Genomic DNA, 16794 nt, shown 5'->3' on the forward strand with positions numbered 1-16794 from the left:
ATTTTTCATTTTGTAATTTTCATATCCTACTTGTCTTGTCTTTTCTGCTTAGAGCAGTCCCTGTAACAGTTCTTGAAAAATCAGTTTAGTGGTGCTGAACTCTTAGCTTTTGCTTGTCTGTAATACTCTTCCTGTATCTCTTTTTCAAATCTGAATGATAACCTTGCCAGGTAGAGTATTCTTAGCTGTCATTTTAAAATTTTCATCACTTTGAATATATTGTGACATTACTTTTAGTCTGCAAAGTTTCTGCTGAAAAGTAAGGTGACAGTGTTATGGGAGTTCCCTGTACATAACTAGTTACTTTTCTCTTCCTGCTTTTGAGTTTCTCTCTTTAACTTTAACTTTTGACATTTTAATTACAGTGTGTCTTGGTGTGCATCTCTTTGGCTTCATCTTATTTGGGACTCTCTGTGCTTCTTGGACCTGAATGTCTATTTCCTTCTCCAGATTAGGAAAGTTTTCAGCTATTATTTCTTCAAATAAGTTCTCTGCCTATTTTCCTCTCTCTATTCTCCTTCTAGGACCCTATAATGTGACTGTTATCTTGATGTTGTCCATGAGGTGTCTTAAACCATCCTCATTTTTTAAAATTCTGTTTTCTTTTTTTTTTTTTATTCAGCTTGGGTGATTTCCACTACTTTGTCTATCAAATCGCTGATCCATTCTTCTATATCATCTAAACTTCTTTTGATTTCTTCTAGTGTATTTGTTATTTCATTGATTGTATTCTTCACCGCTGTTTTGTACTTGTTTAAACTTCCTAACTCTGTTGAAATTCTCACTGTGTTTATCCATTCTTCTCCCAAGTTCAATGAGCATCCTAATGATGATTACCTTGAACTCATTTTCAGGTAGATTGCTTATCTCCACTTTGCTTAGTATCTTTTCTTAGGTTTTGTCTTGTTCCTTCATTTGGAACGTACTCCTCTGTCTCTTCATTTTGCCTAGCCTGACTCTCTGTTTTTATTTCTATGCATTATGTAGATTGGTCACATTTTCTGATATTGGAGAAGTGACCTTACGTAGAAGATATCTTATGGGGCCCAGCAGCACACTCCCTTCTGGTCACCAGAGCTATATGCTCTAGGAGTGCCCCTTATGTGGGCTCTGTGCCCCTTTCTGTTGTGGCAGGACTGACCACTGTGAGGCACCGGTAAGTGAGGCTGGCCCTGGTGCAGTTGGCTGCAAGGCCCTGTCTTTTTTAGTGACTCTCACCTGCTGAAGAGCAGGATAGTCTTCCTGCATGGTTGACTGTGTATTCCAGGGGGGAATGGGGCTCCTGTCAGTCTACTGGTATGTGGGGCTGGGTCCCGTCATGGCTGGCTGTGAAGCCTGGGGGATGTGAGGCTGCTGCCAGCTCCTTGGTGGGTGCGTAGGTCCTGGGTGCTAATAGGTTTGTGGGAGGATTCCCAAATGGCAGTTTCCAGCACTGGTATCATAATGGTAGAATGAGCTCCCCAAAATGGCTGCTGCCAGTGTCTTTGTCTCCAGGGGGATTCCCAGTTGCTTCCTTCCTCTCTGGGAGGCTCTGCAAGATCAGCAAAACTCCTTTCAAACTACTGCCACTATGCTGGGACTCGGAGTGTGTGAAATTTTGCATATATCCTATATGAGCAAGTCTCTGTTTCCTGTAGCTTGCCAGCTCTCATAAATGTAATTCTCACTGGTTTTCAAAGCCAGATGTTTTGGGGGCTTGCTTTTCTGGTGCAGGTCACCTGGCCTGGGGTGGGGAGCCCAATATGGAGCTCATACCTCTCACTCTTTGCGGAGGACCTTTGTAATATTACTCATGTTAGTAGGTTGCTGACCTGAGGATGTGGGTTCTGAGTATTCCCTGTTTTCACCCCTACTACTCATCTCGTTGTGGTTCCTTCTTTATATTGTTAGTTGTTTAAAATATTTTCTGCTAGTCTTCAGATTGTTCTCATAGATAGTTGCTCTGTAAGTTGTAATTCTGGTTTGCCCATGAGAGGAGGTGAATTCAGTGTCTTCCTATTCCACTATTTTGGCCATCATCCTTATTTAGTAATTTTTAAATCTGTATTTCCTGAGGTTGTTCCTGAAACATAAGAGGTATTAATAAATGTTAATAAATGCTAATCAGGGCTTCCCTGGTGGCGCAGTGGTTGAGAGTCTGCCTGCCAATGCAGGGGACACGGGTTCGAGCCCTGGTCTGGGAGGATCCCACATGCCACGGAGCAACTGAGCCCGTGAGCCACAGCTACTGAGCCTGCGCGTCTGGAGCCTGTGCTCCGCAAAAAGAGAGGCCGCGATAGTGAGAGGCCCGCGCACCGCGATGAAGAGTGGACCCCGCTTGCCGCAACTAAAGAAAGCCCTCGCACAGAAACGAAGACCCAACACAGCCATAAATAAATAAAATAAATAAATTAAAAAAAAAAAAAAACCATAAAAAAAAATAAATAAATAAATAAATGCTAATCAGTGGCCATATGAGCGAGCCTTTGGAACACTCCATCAAATTAAACATTTTGATAATGACCTATTCTGCCCATATATTAGTCTGTTCTGTATCAAATCTATGTAATTGACAAAGATTATCTTTAATGTATAATAGTGCTAAAATAAATATTTTTATTATATTAATATTGCCTTTGCTTAGCCTAAAAATGTCACTTTTAAAAATATTATAATATCCTAAATATTTTATCTTCTCATTAAGATGAGACAGATTCCTGCTTTTGGCTGTAAGATTCAATAATAAGAATAGTACAGTTAAATTGGATATAATCACTTTTTGCTTCATTGTACTTGGGTGTGTGAGAGAGAGATAGACCATTGTACAGAACACTAAGGACCTGGAGGATAAATTTATTTTTAATGAGAGACAAATTTGGAATGCATGCTTAATATTTATATAAAATATAAACATCCATTCATATAAAATAAAAACTAACACACATTCCATGATTTCCTTGGTGGGAAACACTGTGTTTCTATTTTTACAGATAAAGAAATAATGCTATGCAGCTCAGAATAAGAATTCAGCAGTTGGGTAATACTTTATATTGGCTCAAGAAAGTGTTAAGTGGTTAAGCATGTGCTAGTGGCAGATTGTTTGCTTCCAAATTCCAACTTTATTTCTTACAAGTTACATGACCTTAGTCAGTGATTGAAATTTGTTGTGCTTTATTTTCGCCATAATATTTTAGAAAGAACTAGGAGAAGTATTGGACACAAAGAAAGCCCTGAATGTTAGCTATTATTATTTCAATCACAGAATGTTTACAACAGAATATTCCCAGAGAAGTTCTCTGATTTACTGGTTATGGCATTATTTGTACATTCTCCACATTTTGAATCAAAGTCAACTCACAAATCTTTAGAACTGGTACAATTTTTGAAAAGATACTCCTATCTGAGTATTTGATTTTAGTACAATGATTTCCCAAAGCTCCCCTTTAGCCACTGATTATTGTAATACTCATAACTAACATCCCAGTTTCGCTTTATATAGATACTTTTGTTATAGTTTTAATTAAGAATTTTCTATAACATTAATAGGAAATTGAATTCTTTAGTGTCTGGATTTCACTGAGCAACTACTTAGTCCAGGCAACATTACAGATTGCATGTGTAATTCTGTGCAGACAAGTTTAGATTCAGTTTCCATATCAATTGATGATATGTGCTTAATTTTAATCTTGCTTTAGAATACTGATCTAAAATCAGTTCACAAGAAGCTAATAAGTATGACCATTTACAATTTTCAAATAAAACATATTGAAACACATTAACTTCACTTATATCTATCACAAAATAGCACACAGTCATCTAGAAAGTCATCAATGTCAACGCTTCATGTTATCCAATTTATCTTATTTTTTTTTCTTTATAAGGAGTTGGAAAAAAAAACAAATCAGGAAAAAAAAGCACAAACAAAACTTAGCACTAGCGAAACTGGTAGGAATTTAGAACAGTAAAATGCAAGGTCATTCATTATACGGACAGACTTGCCATAAAAAACAAAAATGGGCAGCTTCTGCTTCTACTGAGTCTGTACTGGTCTATCTACAAACACAACTTTGGTCATATGACTTACTATTATAATTGTTAATTGTCTGTGGCACTTTTTGTTGCCATGATATTTCAACTACAGAAACAACTGACCACCAAAGCATGTGTACACATACTGGCATGTGTATGTGCATGCACACGCGTGCGCGCACACACACACACACACACTCCATAGGCATGGCTTCAGTTATTCTTCACACATGATAATGGCCAAGTTGTTCAACTTTTCATGTCTTCTGATGGACTATGATGTCTGTTTACAAGGAAAGGCACTATTTCTAGTTTAATTCAGTTTAATGAAGTACTAATATTAATGTTTCTTGGGATATGACATCTTGGGATTCCAACTAATCTGACAAGTTTGATTTACGAAATTTAGTCTGAGGATATGGTCATCCCAGTCATGCCAAAAAGGATTGCCTATAACAATATAAATGTTGTTTTCAAATTTGAGGTTACTTTAAGTCTAAGAGTGATTTGGAGACTATCAGGAAATTTGTCTCTACACTAAGACCCAGAAAAACAAATGGACTTTAAAAAATACTTAACACCGTGCACCACAAAGAGTAGCCCTGGATTGCCACAACTAGAGAAAGCCCGCATGCAGCAACGAAGACCTGACGCAGCCAAAAATAAATATATATATATTTAAAAATACTTAAGAACTTGGCCAGAAATGCAAAGCATCAAACAATAATCAATTTTAAGTGAAAATGAGATAGAAGCTAAATCCAAATTAGTGCTTTGGCATATAGAATGGAATGGAACATTTATTGGAATATAAAATGGTCTAGACAGGCAATGTATTAAACTGTGGGAAAATAATGGTGACTATAAAGTATCTATTAAGAAAGCAAAAGTACACTAGAAAAGTAGATTCTTTAACTCCAATTTCCATATAATCTAAGAAAGTATTTAGTCTGACATAGGAGTACATTTCAGAATTCACTGAATCCTGCCTTTTAATTTATTTTTAGAAAAGAAAAACCTATTTTTTTCTGAGAGTTTTTCTTGTTTTATTTATTCCCAAATGAGCCTACCCTTGAAGTTATATCTACAAGTAAGGTTGACTTAATGCAAAACTAAAATGTAGTCTAAAATTTGGTTTTGAAAATGCCAAATGTATGCTTCAAGCTGAAGTATAACCCCACCCCATTCCAGATCCCCAATCTAGTCACGATTTTTCTAGAAAAAATATAATTTGAATAAAATACTTATATTTTATTCAGTATCATGATACTGACGTTTTAATAGTTATCTATTAAGATTATAAAAATCTAGAATAGAAAATGTAGAAAAGGCAAGGAAACGCACAACATAAGTGTAGGATATATACAGAAAATTACGTTCTCCAAATATAGCAAACTGTAATGCAGCATGATTGTTAGCAACTGGTAGAATATTAAAAAGGAAGGTAGTACAGGAATTAAGATATTAGAACCATGGAGAAAGAAGTGAGGTCAACTGTAGTATTATTTTTCAGAAGTCTTGCTTTGTGAAATTAGCATCATGCATATATTTCCTGTTTACATCAAAACAAATGCATATTTAAAAATTTTTACAATGTAGCAAAAAAATTAAATCACCTAAAATTCCACATGTTGATGATTATCAGCAACATTTTACTTATACTCTCATATATCTCACTATGTTTATATACATGCAAATGTATATACACATGTACACTCTCTCCTACACACAAATGAGCACACACACACCCCCCCTCTATAAATGGAACCAAGAATACATGTTGTTTCTTACTGTGGGCATCTTTTATCAATCCTTCCCTATTCTCCCATATTTTCTACTCTCAATCCTTGACCTCCAACAGGTAATCTACGTTGTGAATTTGTTGTGGATCTCTTTACATTGTTTTTAATGATAATGTGATTGTATATAAATTATTCATTTATGGATTTTTATTATTTGTTTTATAAACATAGGATCAGTATAATATATATCCTTCTCTGTTATCCTGCTTTATCATGTTTTCTTGGTGGGGGAGGACTTGAAAATGAATTTTAGAAATCACTCCTTTTCAACTGGCATAAATGTCTTTTTTTTGGCTGCACGATAATCTATTGTATAAATTTATTAATATTTATTCAAGTGATCATTATAGGAAAACATTTTTATTTAATCTCTCCTTTCTTCACATGTGAATGTTTCTATAAGACATTTATCCAGTAGGAATATTGTCCCATTTAATTTCAATTTTTTTTTAATTAATTTATTTATTTTTGGCTGTGTTGGGTCTTCGTTTCTGTGCGAGGGCTTTCTCCAGTTGCGGCGAGCAGGGGCCACCTCTTCATCGCGGTGCGCGGGCCTCTCACTGTCGCGGCCTCTCCCGTTGCAATGCGCAGGCTCAGTAGTTGTGGCTCACGGGCCTAGCTGCTTCGCGGCATGTGGGATCTTCCCGGACCGGGGCACAGACCCGTGTCCCCTGCATTGGCAGGTGGATTCTTAACCACTGCGCCACCAGGGAAGCCCTAATTTCAATTTTAATAGGTATTACTAGATTAACTTTCAAAAAATTATTTCAAAACATAATTTTTACCAGCAATGTAACAAGAATATCACTTTCCCTGAATATCATGTAACAGTGACTGCTGTTTTCTTTTTTTTTTTTTTGTAAGAAATGATACCACACCTTACATTAACTTGTGTGAAATTAAGCATCTTTTATTATGCTTTGGGCTGTTGGATTTCTGTTTCTTTAAATTGCCTACTAGGGGTTCCCTGGTGGCGCAGTGGTTGAGAATCTGCCTGTCAATGCAGGGGACATGGGTTCGAGCCCTGGTCTCGGAAGATCCCACATGCCGCGGAGCAACTAGGCCCGTGAGCCACAATTACTGAGCCTGCGCGTCTGGAGCCTGTGCTCCGCAACAAGAGAGGTTGCGATAATGAGAGGCCCGCGCACCGCAATGAAGAGTGGCCCCCACTTGCCGCAACTAGAGAAAGCCCTCGCACAGAAACGAAGCCCCAACACAGCCATAAATAAATAAATAGAAATAAATAAACCCAAAAATTAAAAAAAAAAAAATTGCCTACTAATAGGATTTTTCACTTTTTCTAATATGTTCTTTGTCTTTTAATCTTTGAAAGAGATATTTGAATATTAGAAATATCATTTTGCTCTGTTATTTGCACTGAAAATATTTTTTCTTAACCTCTCATTTTTCTTTCCTTTGCTTATTTTTTCACTATTATTTAAGAATGTGTATCTTTGCCCCTATAGTTTTGGGTTTCCTTATTTGCATTAAAACTCTCCAGACACCTAAGATATATTCTTTTATTATTCTTCTAAAGTATATTCTTGTATCCATTTTACTGTATACATGTGTATACGTTGCTATAGGTATCCACAGTATATTATTTATACATTCTTCTAAAATGTATAGTGTATAAATGTATTATTCTGTTTATTTAAACATATATAATTTAAGGTTCAACTTTATAAGGTTTAGCAAAATATGACCATTATTGTCATAGATTAACTTTCTGTACATAATAAGATATATTGCTAGATTCTATTTTAATCTTTGCGTCTACTTCTCTATGCCTGAATCAATATCATCTACATAACACAAACACACATACACACACACACACACTCTTTCCTGGTACAGTGTATGATTAAGGAAGCTGGAATAGGGTTCAAATCATGGCTAGGTAAATTACTACATATGTGACATTTGATAAACCGTGTAACCAATTGTGCTTCAAATTCCTTATGATTTATAATATTCACACACAGCTTTAAACAAGCAATTGATTATAATGACATAACAATACATAGGCCTATATGGAGATCACATGAGCTAACTTACTTACTTTGTATATTTATATACCGTATACATTTTATACATTATATACATTGCCAGAGTTTTTGTTCATCTGCAGTTTTTCATCCTTCATTTTTACATTTGCCTACCTCATAAGTTTCTCTTCTGACTCCTTTTGTCTCTCTAGGTAGTGTAGTGGATGCTATACTGTTTCACCCTGATGTCCCTGCTAGGATAGAAGCTCTCATTTCCCCAGCTGCTGGAAGTGTTGGCAGTTGATGTCTTTCAGCTAAGTCCCTCACTGGTACTTGCTCTCACCTGAAGAGAGTTTCCTCACTCAAGACCATGCCTCCTCCAAGAGCAGAGCATTAAGAAGGGCATGCAGAAGTAAAATCTGACCTGTGATGTGGTCTTAAAGAGGGAGGTTCCTGTCTACCTAACAATGGGCTCTGGAACTTGGATATCCCCTTAATGTTGTGCTAAATTGGCATAAGGGAATCAGACCTTTATACCCATTTGTTATTATTCATTAGCTATGGACTGCTCCTGGAAAGAAAAGTGACATTAGGCAAGGCAGACATCTTTAGTTACAGCAATATCTGAAGAGGACTGACAGCTGAGAGCAATATTCTGGAAGAACTTCCAACACCTGAGGCAATGTCATTATTTCTGAAGGAGAATCTGACTGACATCACCACAGTCCACACTTTGTGTGGTTCAGACCCACTGCTTTGGATAGGTTATGCAAACAGCAACTTCAGGCTTCTGGTGAGCCTCATTTCCAGGGAGAAACTTTAAAGAGTAACCTTAGTGGGTCCAACAACAGCCCTTACCACTAAAGCTGGTCTCAGGGAAGCAAATAAAACTCTCTCTCCCCTTCTAGCCTTTCTAAGTTTCCTTCACCCTCAGCTAGTACTCTGCTCATCTCAGTGTTACCCAGAAGCATAACCCAGATTCTCTTTCCTGAAATTCTGAACCATATCAGACTCTAATCAGGTCGAGGTTGCTGCCATTGTCCATATACAGTGAAAACTGGAAAAAAGGAGTACCAGTATGTTCCTACAGATCAACAGGGCGCAAAACAGATTCTTCCCTACCCTCATAAGTAATAATCGTCTTACTTCCTACTGATAATAGGGGCAGTTTTCCCTGCCAAGATGGCTCTTTCCCTTCTTGCCTACTGGTCTTTTGGCATGAGGAGTCTAAAGTACTCAGGTGGCTTACAGTTTAATAGGACATATCATAGTTCTCCTAGTGGAAGTGTTTTTGCTGTAGCAGCCAGTCTCTAAGTCTTCAGAGCCTCGAGTTGCATGAACAGAAACATTCAATCTCCAAGTACGTCACTGGTTGTGTTGGTAAGCAGAGCTACTCTTGATTTCACTATTTGATTCCTGTTTTCTACCTATTGGGGACACACCAATATGTAAAATTCTTTAAATTGTATACTCCGTCTTGTTAACTCCCTTCAACCGTCTATTCCGTAACTTTATAAGGCCACTTATGGCACCATATGTGATGTGAAAGTGGGTTTCATGTCTTATTCAATGTTATGTAGGTCCCTATGTTAAACATTCTATAGATCTTCTGAGGTGGATGCTCTCTGGTTGGCATTAACAAGTGCTTCAAAATTTTCATACTCTGTACCAGTTCCCCTGTGACCACTCACGTATAATTACCTCAGATTTCCTTACCTCTAATCTTGCAATCTTTTTTCCTTCCAGGTTTCTGACCAAGCCAACTGTTCCTATCCATAATTGTGTACATGTTCTAACCACTTCTCTTTCCATTCAAGGTGGATCACCTCACAAAATGCTTCAAGCTCTGTTCATTAGGAGAATTTTTGGTCATTATCCTTTTTCAAAGTCAGACTGAGTAGGGATACAGGGCTGCTATCATCAATTTTTGGCTTGTACTCACAGACAGACTCAACCTCTCTGTGAACGAGGCTGAGTTTTCCTCTCCTCTCATCTGGTCATATGTGTTCTCCCGCTCACGTCCGTGGCTGTGAGATGAGAGAGAGGTTCTGGTGCAAGGGTGGTAGAGGACATGGGATCTGGGTTGCAGGCTTATGGAAATTGCTTGCTCTCTCTGATCCTCAATGTACACAAAAACGAAAGGTCTGGTAAACAAAAGGTATGATTCTCTCAGAATCGAAACCAGTTGACTGAAAAAGAGCTTTAATCCTCAGGAGGAAGAACTTTGTTTACCCATCTATGTTGGCCCGTAAATTTGGTTGTATTAGAAGCATACAAAATAAAATAAAGTGAAAACACCATAGCTAGCATGGAATAGAAAACAGAGAATAGCTGGGTCTCAAAACTGGAACTGAGATATGTATAGGAAGGAAGAAAATACTCAAATTGTTTCTCTCAAGGGCCATGTGGTCAATTGTGCATCTCGTTTGAAATCTTGTCTCCTGTCATGTGTTTCCTGTTCACTTAAATCAATTTTTTTTCTTTTAAGCTTCCTGTTAAATAACCCTGGATGGTATCTGAGACCAGTAGACTTTTATTTATATTTTCAAAGAAAACCCAGGTCTTTTCAAGTAGTGGAAAGAGCATGAACAAACCTGTTACATTACACTTTCCTCTTCTCAGACCACTAAAGACAGATAAACAGAAGAGTGTACGTCAATTGTATTATTGTTCTGACCTGAAAGAGAATCAGAAAAGGCAGAAGAGTATTACTATGGAATATTCATTTTTGTTCTTTTAAAATTCTTTAGAGACTAAATACAACTTTCTTATCAAAGAAAAGCAGTGGGATAATGTAACATCACTTTCCAGATTTTAGAAATTGGTAAATTTTACAAGATTTTATTTATTATGAGTATTATAAGAATACTGCATTGAAAAGGCAACAACTTTTTTTTTTTTCTTTTAGAGGTTTAGGACTTGGGAGGGGGGAGTTGGGTGTGAGTGGAGTATAAAAGTATTGCAATTGGGTGAGAAAATTAATACAAGTAATTCCTCAATTTCTAACTCAAGATGGAGCATGTTATACTAAACATGAAAAACGAACAAATGAAATTTGCAGTAGGTATCTTTTCTTGTATTATGAGAGTCACTTAGAAGACATTTACTATTCATATTCTTCAAGCTGTGAGCTATTGTTTGATCAATAGAAACAGTTATTTCTAATAGTTAACTTTTTTTTATATATAAATATTTTGCCTTTCTGGGTAGTTACAGAGGAGTGGGGCTTTTTTTAAAATTTTTTAATTTAATTTATTTTTTTATACAGCAGGTTCTTATTAGTTATCCATTTTATATATATTAGTGTGGGGCATTTTTAAGTGTGCATGTACGACAGTTTATCTCAGAAGTGCGTACTAGTTAAGACAAAGTTACAATAATCCTACCATACAAGGCTATTGGAGAGTTTTGTACTCACCAAGAGACATGAAAAAATATTTTTAGAATTATCTGTGTCTTGCAGATGCTCTTAAGCCACAGAGAAAATTACTTAATGGGGAATTTATATCCCATAAAGGATTGTGCAGCTGAAAGACTGGATTGCATGACTGACCACTGATTTAGGTAAAATCCAAGCAAAACCACATCTGTGTGAGATCATCTGCCAGTCCTCAGGGAACAAGTACATGTCACTCAATTCCCTTTGCCTGTTGGTTGGGATGTTCCATCTAACGGACATATTTAGGCCCCATGGGGCCTAATCCTAGGGTCCTGGCTTGCGGGAAAGATAAAGACCAATGAATATTTAAGTTTGGGGAGCATTCTTGAATTGGATCTCTGGCATGTTGGATTAAATGGCTTAATAATTGACAGAACAAAGCATTTTTTGGAAAAGCAGCCCTTACACTTTTTTTCAGAGATTGCTCAAGAAAAGAAAACAATGTAACTACTTCCACCAGGGTACACAGAGAGGGAACAGAAAATATTTCCTAAAACTCTACTAGAACAATGTTTTCTCAACTGTGGTCTGTAGTTATTATAGAGTACAGAGTTTTCCCACATATTTAAAACATTTGCTTTCATTAAAATAGGTACATATATATTTGAAGAGTTAAAAACATATAAAATAAACAACAAAACAAATTTCTGGTGTATTTAGGTTAAGATAATCTTGAGAACACTTTACTTTAAATATATGAAATTCAATCGCTAGGAATTACACTGATTTATTTTATGGTGCTGGGAAACAAAAGCCACGAGATGGGAAGGAGGAATAATAAAACAACACCAAGTGGGTTTACTGTAACATAATTTTTAAGTACTTGACAAGTTATAGTGCGTGAACCATCACTTATTCATTAGTTTTCAATAGTCATTTTTTATGATTTTATGTAATTATCTGAAAATAATGTTTTACCAGCCTTAAAACGAACTCAAGCATAGATAAAAATAAGTTATACAGCATATTCAAGGTCTCTTATCTTTTGGTGTCAGAAACTTGTGGGAGAAAACAGGTATGGAAGGTGAGGGAATAACAGCATGTAGCAAATATGTGCTGCAAATTGGACATTTAATCTTTGCCTAATACATCAATTAAGCAAGGCAGTTTAAGAGAGAAGCTGATGATTTCCTTCATAAAGGGTAACCACATGTTTCTGAATTCATACATTCCTTCTTAAACAGGTTTTGTTTCCATATACTCTTAGTTCCTTTGTCAGCACTGTCTTATCTCAAACAAAATATATTTTTATTTTAACTTGTTTTTCCATTTTGTTTCAATTAGCTTCGTTAGCTTATTTTTGCTTTATTAGCAGTACAAAATAAATAATATTTTGTCAACATTTCTGCTACTATTAAGCACATTATTATTGCCACTTAATTATGTAATATTTCTTCCCAGTCTTCCCAGGAAGATTGATACATGTATCAGTCAAGGTCCCAACAGAAAACAGCACACTAAGAATTAGATGAGAGTTATTAGATGATCCATTATTTACAAAGGTGCAACCAAATCATTCTGTTGAGGACAAAGTCAGCTCACGGCGACATCACAGAAAAGGAACACGATAAACACCCTGAATTCACTCCCTTTAGTCTTTCTTCACTCTTTCAATCATCTTCCTGATCTTCCTCTTAGCTTCGTGGGAAAAATTATCCAAAACTTAGAAATATAGCAAGAGGAAGACGGCAGGTCTTTTCAGTATCATATTGGTGTATTATTTAACAAGCCCTCTAAAGAATTAGTTATTGCTCTACAAGCATAGAGCAGTGTTTGACCTTACTCTTTATTATACATTTCAGGCTGAGACTGTGAACCTGAATGTTAGGTTGCAGACTTTTTTTTGTCTGGTATAGATCAAATTATTTCTATCTGTTAGAAAATATAACCTATATTGTATTACCCTATAGGACATTCATATTGGTTTTCACTTTAATTAATGAGTTGAAAAATATCATGGGCATTTCATTCTACTTTGTATGTGTCTTTTTTTTTTTTTTTTTGCACTTTTCCAAACTGTAATTTATTTCATAATTGCAAGAAAAGATCTTTTAAAAAAAAGAGAGAACTGACATTGGAAACAAAGTGTTCTGTTCTCTTTTATGCCTCAAACATAGATCAGTGGATTCCTAAAGGCTAATTTAAGGTATGGTCAGAAGAGGAACAGCAACAACAATAGCAACAATCCACGCTAATAATAATATAAAATTAGCCAAGAGTTCTTATGAATTCCAGACAATATAAAGCAAGTAAGATACCTAAATCACCCTAATCTCAATTTCCTTTTATGTAAAAATGGGGTGATAGAACCAAATAGGTGTTAGTGAGAATTAAATGAGTCTCATTTTTAACTGAACCTGGTTAGAAATCAGAGGACACTGAAGCCCTGTTCATGTAATCCATACAGATTGGCCTTGGGCAGAGAGTAATGTGGAGAAGGAGGGATCGCAAATCTCAAGGAGCAAATAGAAGATACTCTACCCAACTGCAATCTTTAATCTTATATGCTATCTTATTTCTTTCCCAATATAAATAGTCAAATCATGACCACATCTTAAACTACTGTGTGTATACCTGCAGTATTTTTTTTTTTACCAATGAGGACACTTTTGTGCAAAGAAGTCATGGATACAAGCCACAAAAACCATGCAAAATAGATAAAAATAGGGTGTATTGGGGGAAAACCTTATAGATTAGTAGATTCTCTATAATAGAGATAATAGATATGATATCATAGATATAATAATATAATACATATTTTAGAGATATTTAATGTACTATAATCCTCTAAACTTCCGTTGTCTCTCTGCTCATGCTGGAAATGGACAAATGCGTGCAACATGGTCAATATTTCAGAAAAGAGGAACCCTCACCCCATGATATTCTATACTTATAGGTTTAACAGAAAGAGGTGAGTAGGAAACATCTTTTGTGATTATGCAGAGGTTCCTTGATTGGAAAGGTGACCTTATTAGAAGTAGAAGCTTCCAGAGTCCCATGCCTGGTATCAGCTTGTTCTGATGAACAACTACAATCTACTGAGCTATATATATATAATTTTTATTTTTTTATACAGCAGGTTCTTATTAGTTATCCATTTTATACATATTAGTGTATATATGTCAATCCCTATCTCCCAATTCATCCCACCACCACCACCACCCCCCGCCACTTTCCCCCCTTGGTGACCATACATTTGTTCCCTACATCTGTGTTTCTATTTCTGCCCTGCAAACCGGTCCATCTGTACCATTTCTCTAGGTTCCACATATACGCGTTAATATACGATATTTGTTCTTCTCTTTCTGACTTACTTCACTCTGTATGACAGTTTCTATATCCATCCACGTCTCTACAAATGACCCAATTTTGTTCCTTTTAATGGCTGAGTAATATTCCATTGTATATATGTACCACATCTTCTTTATCCATTTGTCTGTCGATGGGCATTTAGGTTGCTTCCATGACCTGGCTATTGTAAATAGTGCTGCAGTGAATATTGGGGTGCATGTGTCTTTTTGAATTATGGTTTTCTCTGGGTATATGCCCAGTAGCAGGATTGCTGGGTCATATGGTAATTCTATTTTTAGTGTTTTAAGGAACCTCCATACTGTTCTCCATAGTGGCTGTATCAATTTACATTCCCACCAACAGTGCAAGAGGGCTCCCTTTTCTCCACACCCTCTCCAGCATTTGTTGTTTGTAGCTTTTTTACAGAACTAAAATTAAAAAATCTTATAATTTGTATGGAGACACAAAAGACCCTGAATAGCCAAAGCAGTCTTGAGGGAAGAAAACAGCTGGAGGAATCAGACTCCCTGACTTCAGACTATACTACAAAGCTACAGTAATCAAGACAATATGGTACTGGCACAAAAACAGAAACGTAGATCAATAAAACATGATAGAAAGCCCAGAGATAAACCCATGCACCTATGGTCAACTACTCTATGACAAAGGAGGCAAGGATATACAATGGAGAAAAGACAGTCTCTTCAGTAAGTGGTGCTGGGAAAACTGGACAGCTACATGTAAAATAATGAAATTAGAATACTCCCTAACACCATACACAAAAATAAACTCAAAATGGATTAAAGACCTAAATATAAGAAGGGACACTATAAAACTCTTGGAAGAAAACATAGGAAGAACACTCTCTGACACGAATCACAGCAAGATCTTTTTTGATCCACCTCCTAGAGAAATGGAAATAAAAACAAAAATAAACAAATGGGACCTAATGAAACTTAAAAGCTTTTGCAAAGCAAAGGAAACTACAAACAAGACAAAAAGACAACCTTCACAATGGGAGAAAATATTTGCAAATGAATCAATGGACAAAGGATTAATCTCCAAAATATAGAAACAGCTCATGCAGCTCAATATTAAAAAAAACAACAACCCAATCCAAAAATGGGCAGAAGACCTAAATAGACATTTCTCCAAAGAAGACATACAGATGACCAAGAAGCACATGAAAAGCTACTCAACATCACTAATTATTAGAGAAATGCAAATCAAAACTACAATGAAGTATCACCTCACACCAGTTAGAATGGGCATCATCAGAAAATCTGAGCTATATTTTTGTTTAGCTACTGAAAGGAGGGGTGGTGATGGTAGTGAATGAACCTCTAGAGCCATGCTCATTTCTCTTTCACTAAACAGAAGTAACTCCGTTATCTCTGATTGACTCCACACCTGGAAATGGGGCATCAGTAAGATTCCACTCAACTGGGTCATTTGGAAAGATACATGTCCAGTTGTGAGCAATTTGTATTATGAGCCCCTTCCCAGGACAGCTGTAAAAGTATCCTGCAGGATCTGTCCATAACACAATACCCCTGACCCCACCCACGTCCTTGGCTTGGAACCTGGGATCCAAGTGACTGGCTCATTGAACACAAGTCAGGGTATTTGTTCTTTGTCCAGAGTGATGAGCTCCACAAAGACCCTAGGATTACCATTTTGTAATTATAACCAAAATCTCTGGCAGAAAAGGGTGGAATATCCGTACCTAAGTTCATGTTTCTCCATGTGTCCTCTTCTGAGCAATACATTCGTCCATCTGCTGAGGTCCTATACTGTCCATAAATAAACTGCAGTCAAAGCAGGCAGTATATGAACTGTTTATTCGTTCATGATACCAAGGCAGGCAGGAAAGATAGTAGACAAATATACAGTTACTCTTTCAAAAAAAGGGAGGAGAAAAAGATTTCTTATAATTTTCCAACTCTGTGACCTTGGGTAAGTATCTAGAACCTCAGCCTGGGTAGAGGTGTGTATGGTCAGGTAATCGTTTTTATTTTTTATTTTTGAATTCTTTGAATTTTGTTTTTTTAGGTTAGTAGTAGCCTTTATATGCATGAAAAATAGGATTTTCATTGGGAAGCCCAATTCTTTCTTGTGATTCTTGTGATTACCATAGAGACATTGAACTTGAATACAGTAGGCTATAATGTAAATGATATCTGCCTAGACTTTATTTATATTATTAGTCCAATGTTTCCCTTAAGATGTACTTGATTCTTATGGGCATGTGCATAGCAACCCAATG

Source organism: Balaenoptera physalus (assembly GCF_965194825.1).
Source record: "Balaenoptera physalus genome assembly, chromosome: 6".
In the NCBI taxonomy this organism is placed as follows: Eukaryota; Metazoa; Chordata; class Mammalia; order Artiodactyla; family Balaenopteridae; genus Balaenoptera; species Balaenoptera physalus.